The following is an 8,549-nucleotide window of genomic DNA, read 5'->3' on the forward strand; positions in this document are numbered from 1 at the left end:
GTAATAATTCCTGACAGTCCAACGGTCACATCTTCTACCAACAATAAGATAAAACCTGTGCAAAGTTTGCAATAAATAGATTTATGTATAGTTTGAATATTTTATTAAAAAAAAATAATGGGGTAAACTTATCAAAAGGCGTTAAGTTTGGTTGATCAGGCGCGAATTTCCCTAAATAACAAATGATGGAAAATTGCAAAGAGATGAAGAGTGTGGGAGACACTCAAGCAAGGCGCGTGTGGGATGGAGATGATGGTTTATTAGCACCTAACGGTTAGCATGCAGAATCCTCTTACAATCAATGACTCCCGTACGCACAAACACACCAACATCACTCTCTGTCTCTTTGTCTCTCCGATTCTCTGTTTTGGTCTCAAATGGTATCACACTCTTTCCCTCTTCTTTCCTCTCTCACTCACCTCACCACTAACGTTTTCTTGTTCCGCTTCACATAACACAAGAACAATCCCTTACGGTGGCACCTTCTCTTTCCTTACTCTTTCAATCGAAATATTTATCCACGGCGGTTCCTCCGTCGGTCGCCGCCTCTCCGGCGTGCCCTACGTCGGCGACCTCCATTCTGGCGCGTCTCCGACAGCCACCTAATTGATGCATTCTGAGTTCAAGAGCCTTAAGTGTGTCCGCGTCTGCAAAGACTCCTCCACCGGTAAATCCCTCTGTTATGGTTAGGTCTATTTTGTTTGTCATCCTGTGCGTTTCGTCTCCATTCATGTTTTCTTCGTTTAGGTTTGACGCAATTGTGCTCCGTTTTCTTTTCTTGAAATCTTGATCTTCGTATATTTCTAACTTAATTAATTTCTTGTTATGACATTATATATAAACACGTTGCTTGAATGAAAGAGAACGATAAAGGTGTGTTGATCCAGATCTTTGAGATCGTGTTACTGAAATGGTGTTTGTCATAGCAATTCGTGCAATCAAAACTAAGAATCATACGTTGTTGAATGGAAAAATTATGAGAGTGATGTGGTCACGTCGCGATACTGATACGAGGAAGTAATCGTTAGGCACAGTGAGAGTGGCGGGGAAGAGGTGAGAGGGAGGAATGTCGATTCTTTGTTCACTTTTAATAATATAATATATATTAGAATTTTACAATGCCATATAGATTTTTTATTTCCTTAATCAATTACTGTTTAAATCAATTTATTTTTGTTATATTTAGTGATTTTATTTTATTTCGTAAAAAAACAATTATTATTTGAACTGATGTAACTGTTATTTTATTTTTTATTTTCATTTTCCTGTACTAAATTTTTCGTAGTTTAATTTTTATTTTATTTTATTTGTTTACAAAATATTCAATTAATGTTTGAACTAGTATATAATTATTATATTTTTTCTTTCTATTTTTCTGATAAATATTAATTTTTGTTTAACGATTCTGATTATTTTTCTATTAATATTGATAAAAAAATTTGTCACATCTGTAGGGTTGAGAGCTATATGTTTGAAGAAAAAACAAGTAAGATGAACTATAAGATGATATCATATTAAAAAAAAGGAATGAAATGAGATTGATCTGGAAAATGATTAATGAACATATAACACTAAAATGTAAATTTAAAAGTTGAAAATATTAATTACATTTATCATCTGGTTTTTATGAGTTTAATACTTCATTTTTGCATAGAATATCGTTAGTATTTTTCCCACGTCTCTTATATTTACCATTCATAATATAGTTTCGTAATAAATGTAAAAGCATTTAAAATTCCGATCGAGTTTCCACACCCATTCTACATCAAACACTATTTGTCTGCAATGCCTTAATTATGTTTAAGTTAATCTTATGTGACACAGGATTCATGTTTCATGGTAAACCACTGTATGTTGCCCTTGCTCAAAGGAAAGAGGATAGGAAAGCATAATTGCAGCACAGACAGCAAATAACAGTTTGACTTTCGACTACCATTATCCCTAGCGGATATGCTCATTATTATGCTGCTACTGGTGTTATTTCACATATGCCTCCTCGAGCTGGACTGATGTATCAACCTTTTGCGTTGAGGCCAGGATGGGGAGCTAATGGCTTTGCACCCCTGCTATATCATTTCAACAGCCATCTATTCCGCAATGAGTAAAAGCTTTGTTTTGGAACCCAAGAATTCTTCATGATTTTTTAGAATGCGTCAAGATCTTTTAGCATGAAGGAACTAAATTGCCACATTTGTTTTACTTGGAAAACTGGTCTTGTCTCGATGAGAGCTGCAATGACTAGAATACATATGTCTTTCTTTGTTTCACAGGTTTCTAACAATGATAAGCAGCGTAGGCAAAACAGGAAAATAGTCAGTCTGGTACTTATTTGCAATTCAGCAGGTTTGCCCTTTCTTTTTGTTTGTTTTGAGCTCCCTTTTTATGTTTACTTTCCTGTAGTAAATTTCATTTCAGGGAACATACTCGAAACAAATACAGTGGTGGCCTTTTTAGAAATTGAACTTGAGACCAGGATTAGTTAAATAATTTTTGTTTGTTTAGTTTTCAATATAAAACAATTGAAAATAGTTGGATTTCATTTCAATACAAGTCAATCCTTTCTTTACATGTGTTGGAAGTTCTCATTTCTCAAGTTTCTAACTTTTGAAGAGAACCATACAACATAACCAGTGAACGCCAGTGTGAATTGGAAAAAGGATTTGGTAGAGGGTCCCATGGGCCAGAAATGCTGCTTAGCTTGCTTGCTGGGGCTGCTCCTGTGCAGCAAAAAGAGATACTCGGAGAGCATCTTTACATGCTTGTTCATGAACTAAAGGCATAACAATCTACTATTCTATTTTCCTTTTTGTTGTTGAAGGTTAAGTTTTTCAATTCTTATCGTGTGCTTACTGTGATATCTTTGAACAGCCTAGCATAGCAGCAAAAATAACAGGTATGCTTTGGAGATGGAAAATTGAGAACTGTTGGTTCTCCTCGAATCGTCGAAGGCTCTTCCAGCTAAGGTGGAAGAAGTTGTGGAAGTGCTTAAGAACACTAAGACCAAAGTATATGGACAGAACATACTTCGTTCAAATTACCTTTCAGCTCAAGTTGCAGTAAGCTAAACACTTTAACCTGATATTTGAGACATGAATTTATGATTACCTTAGCGTTTCTTCTACAATATATTTCCTCACAAAAAAACAAAATTACGTCTTCTAGGCTTAAGTTTGACAAAATTTGGAAGTGACGATAAGAATCATGGATAAGTTTGTTTTTCGGTTTTGATTACATGGATAAACTTCGATGAATCTTAGTTAATAATTTTCGTTTCCTATTATGCTATTTACACACACATGTAGAATATATTCCGCACATGTAACCAATTTTTGGTAGCCCTGCACTCTACCACTTACCCAGTTCGTCTTGGACCTTGAACATTTCTATCGTGATCCTCTCTTGTAATAATTAGATATATACCATGATCAACTCCCTTGTGACATCCATACCCATAACCCTACCAAAACCCTGACCTCTAAATCCTTACTATAACCCTAACCCTTAAACCCTAACAATAAACTCCAAACACTAAATCCTAACACAAACCCTATCCCAAACCCAAATCTCTAACCACAAACCCTAACATAACCCCAACCTAACCTAACAATAACCACCCTAACCATAAACCTAAACTCTAACCCTAAACATAACACTAATAGTAAACCATAAACCTAACCTTAAACCTAAGCTTAAACTAAAGCCTAACTTTTCTATAATTTTGTGACCGATTTCATTAGAGTTATAATTTGATTCTAGATATATTAGGATTATATTAGATTTCTGCAGGTTTATTAAGAAGTAGTAACGAAAGATTATTATTGTCTCTGTATATATCCCTTGCTTTTGTTTTTTTAACTCTTCTACTGTTTCATTCTCTACATTGATAATCTTCTTCTGTTGCATTAGTTTGTGTAATTAATTATTCATTGATTAGATTATTTTTTCAATTATTTTCATTCTGCACTTTTTTGACAAACTTAACCAATTCTTTTATGTGTTTCCTTCTACCACTTTTCTCTTTTATTAACATGTCCTTACTCATTTTAGTGTACAAACGTTGCATTTTTCATTTGTTTTGATTTAATTTCATTTTTGTAGGTTTGACAACAAGTAATAGCAAATGATTGTTACCGCTTTTGTACCCACACTTTAATTTTGTTTTTCTAACTCTTATACTTTTCTTTTTTGCATTGATAATTTTAATCTATTGTAGTTTGTAATGAATTTTCATTGATTAGATTAATGTTGTAGTTATTTTCATTTCGCACTATCTTGTGTTTTGTAATCAAATTTGAAATTTAGTTTTTACAAACATAACTAGTTATGCTACAGGTTTACTTATACTAATTTTATCTTTTATTAACATCTCTTCTCACTTACTCTAATGTAGCAATGTTGCATTTTTCATCTGTTTTGGTTGAATTTTATTTCTGTAAATTCATTAATAAGTAGATGTGAAAGATTGTTACTACCTCTATACATATCCCTTGCTTTCGTTTTTCTAATTCTTATACGGTTCTTTTCTCTCCATTGATAATATTTCATTCTGTTGTAATAGTTTGTGTAACTAAATTTTCATTAATTACATTATTGTTGTATTTATTTTCGTTTTGCATTATATTGTGTCATTTAATCGGATTTTAACTTCAGTTTTTACAAACTTAACCGACTTTTCCATTCAATTGCAATAGTTTGTATAATTAATTATTCATTGATTACATTATTGTTCCATTTATTTTAATTCTCCATTGTTTTTACAAATTTAACCAACTTTTCTATGCATTTTCTTCTGCTAATTTCATCTTATTATTAACATCTTACTTACACCAAAGTACTAATGTTGAATTATCATTTGTTTTGGCTTAACTATGTTTCTGGAGGTTTGTTAAGAAGTAGTTGTCACACATTATCGTTGCCTGTTGCCTCTCTACAACGGTTGTGGTTTTGTTTTTCTAACTCTTCTACTTTATTTTTCTCTACATTTAATATTTTTCTTTGTTTTATGAGTACTTTATTTTCATTAATCAGATTATTGTTCAAGTTATTTTCATTTTGAATTATTTTTGTGTTATTTAATCAGATTTTAACTTTAGTTTATACAAAAACAACCACTTTTGCTATGTGTTTCCTTTTACTACTTTTCTCTTTTATTAACAACTCCTTACTCACCCTAGTGAACTAACATTGCATTTTTTATCTACTTTGGCTTAATTACATTTTAGCATGTTTGTCAACAAGCAGTAGTAAAAGATTGTTATTGCTTTTATAAGACTACTTTCATTTTATTTTTTCTAACTCTTGTACTTTTATTTTCTCTGGTTTGATAATTTTGTTCTGTTACGATAGTTTGTGTAATTAATTTTCATTGATTACATCATTGTTCAATTCATTTTCCTTCGACACTATTTTATTTCATTCAATTAGATTTTAACTTTAGTTTTTACTAAATTAATTAGTTTTTTGAAGTGTGTACTTCTACTAATTTTCTCTTCCAAGTGTGTTAACAAGAAGTGGTGAAAGATTGCTATTGTATCTGTACATATGTCTTGTTTTTTTTTTCTAAGTTTTCTACTGTTCTTTTCTCTACATTTTGTTGCAATAATTTGTGTAATCAATTATTCGATGATGACATTATTGTTCCAGTTATTTTTATTCGGTACTATTTTACAAACTTAACCAATTTTTCCATATGTTTCCTTCCGCTAATTTTCTCTTCTATTGACATCTCCTAATTTACACCAAAGTACTAACGTTACATTTTAATCTTTTTTGGCTTAATTATGTTTATGCAGGTTTGCTAAGAAGTAGTTGTCACACATTATTGGTGTCTCTCTACAAATGTTGTGGTTTTGTTTTTCTAACTCTTTTATTTATTCTTCTCTACTTTTGGTTAAATTATGTCTTTGGTCCCCATTTTCGTTCAAAAATATTGATTTGGGTCTTCTATTTTTGTAAGTCTCAATTAGGTCCCTAATATCGAAATTTTGTATCAATCATGCCATTGCTATTAAATTAGGTTAGTAAAGGAACAATGAATAGGCATGATTTTATCTCATTAAACAATGACCAGACAAATAAATTACTAATGTGCATTATTGTTTTTTGATAATTAACGTATATTAGAAATTACCTTCTCCTTTGGCTCTCAACTTATCAAACATCTTCATTACCTCATAAATCTTCCTAGCTTTGCACAATTGATTAATAATAATCCCAATGGTCACAACACTGGCTTTATCCCCATCTCTTCCATTTCTGCCATTAGTTTATTCATTCACTGAGTGTGCCTCTCCCTTCCCAACCCAACTAAGAGAGCATTATAAGACACAACTTTAACCGCAATTGAACCACCCAATCTGCAAAACCTGCCATGCCACACCATTCTTTTAGTGCTGACACATCTTTGTTATCATTTGGGTTAGCTTAAACACATCAAGGAAAACCCCATGCTCATACATCATGGTAACCAACCCTTCAGATTCTTTATCAACAAGGCTTCTTCGATGGCGCTTCTTCTTCCCAGTACTCTAAAAACAACTTCAGCCGTGAAATCATCATGAGGAATCAGAATCCTTTTCAAGCATTCAGTCAAGCACGAGGAGTGCATCATCAATGCAACCCTATTTAAAAATCCCCTTAGGTAATTCATTGCAAAGTCCAAAGCTTTTGGAAGAAGAGTGGAGCTCCTTGAACAAAAATCAAATCGTGCACCATGGGAGATCGATACCACAATATCTACTCACTTGAACCTTGAACTGCAACGAAACCGCGATTCCATCTAACACGTTCGCATAGATGATCATATTCGTCGAATACCTAAATATTTTATTATTCATTAATCCCCATTTTCCTTCAAAAAGAAAATCTCAATTTTGTAAAAGGCTAATGTATATTCCACCTTCTTAGAAAAATCCTAATTTGCAGTATATGTTAATTATTAAAAAAGAATAATCCACATCACTAATTTGATTTGCCTAATCACTGTTTAATTAGAAAAAGCCATGTCTATTCACTGTCCCTTTAGTTGTTTAACCCAATTTTACAGAAAGGGAATGATTGATATCATTTCTTGAAAATATGGACCTAATTGAGGCTTATAAAAATAGAGGGACCAAATCCATTTTTTTGAACAAAAATTAGGACCAGAGATATATTTAATCACTAACACAAAAAAGCGTTATAACGTCACTCCTATAACGTCTGCCCACAAAAAGTCCAACGTTAAAAATGACCGGTGGCATTTTTGTAAATTATCGGACTTTTTTAACGTCTGTCTATTCCAGGTCAGACGTAAATTAACGTCTGTCTGTTCCAGATCAGACGTAATTTAACATCTGCCCAAAAAACCCCGACGTCATTTAAAAAAGGACGTCAGACTGGTTTTCCCCCAACGTCACTTAATGTCAGACTCCTTCACCACCGACGTTAAGTTTTACTTATCTCTACGCGAAACGTAGAAACCCTACGCTGTTTCACTGTTTTCGTGAGCGTTTTCCACTGGCGACCCCCATTTCGACTTTATCTAGGTGAGTTTCGAACGTTTTTCACCACCAAACTTGTTAGCATTTGATTATGAATTGATTTTAGGCATTTTGAACCGAATATTTTACGTTTTCATCTCCTTTTGCAGCGTTTTGAGATTCGTCCCACTTGCTCTTCATCCCCATTTGGCTAACAGCGTGTAGAGACCTTAAAGCCACCTTCTCCAAGTTCGTCTTTCATTTGCTAGAAGGGGTTAGTTTTTCATTTCTAAATTTAGGGTTATTACTAAATTGAGCATTAATTGTGATTACAATGGCATGATGCATATTGTAGGTAATTCTTTTCATATGTGTATGATTATAAGAAGTGTACCAAACACTCTCATGTGGATTGCCTCCTTTTAGACTTTTAATTATGCATGCCGTTTGAAATTGAAATTGAAATTGAATTAATAACCCGTGTATCTAATTTGGAGGGTAAATGAGCGTGATGTGGTGATCAATGTTGTGAACTCCATACGAAAATGAGTCATAATGAATTTAGGGTGGAGTGAATAATGAAGGATGACTCATTCCATGAACTATAAAGTTTATGTTTTCATTACATGAGAGTTCTTAGTATTTTTCTTTTTTATGAATGATGTTGAAGTGTTTACATTTCTTTAAACTGACCTTAAGTTGCCTTGGAGTAATATTTAGGTGGTCACTCCTTGATCTTTAATTCTCCATTAAGAGGGGTGAGTGAGGTAAGGTTAAATCAAGGACCTCAAAACCAGCAAGTAACTGAGGTAATGTTCTTTTTCATGTCTTTTGTTTCTCTTTGGTTTGATTTTGTTATGAGACATCTCTTGTAATCTGCTAGAGTTATTTTCTTCTCTCGACATAAGATTAAGGTGATGGCATGAGGATAACAAATACCTAACAGATTTATGTAGTATAAACTATCATAGCTATGCAATATTGTTGTACTCATTTTTTTTAAAGTACAAGGCATTTGATTCAATGGCTTTTTCTAGTTATTGATTAACTAATAGTTATGGAATATAGAAGTTAATACTCTTAAGAAAA

The 8,549-nt window shown here is 32.8% G+C and overlaps 1 long non-coding RNA gene across 1 annotated transcript; it reads left to right on the forward strand.

Moving 5' to 3' along the window:
* The first annotated feature begins 305 nt into the window (after nt 1-305).
* On the forward strand, nt 306-7,009 carry LOC114186033. Its single transcript, XR_003604960.1, has 3 exons — nt 306-667; nt 2,869-3,056; nt 5,793-7,009. It is a non-coding gene; the product is annotated as an uncharacterized LOC114186033 (long non-coding RNA).
* The last annotated feature ends 1,540 nt before the right edge of the window (nt 7,010-8,549 follow it).

This window comes from Vigna unguiculata, chromosome 5, assembly GCF_004118075.2.
Source record: "Vigna unguiculata cultivar IT97K-499-35 chromosome 5, ASM411807v1, whole genome shotgun sequence".
In the NCBI taxonomy this organism is placed as follows: Eukaryota; Viridiplantae; Streptophyta; class Magnoliopsida; order Fabales; family Fabaceae; genus Vigna; species Vigna unguiculata.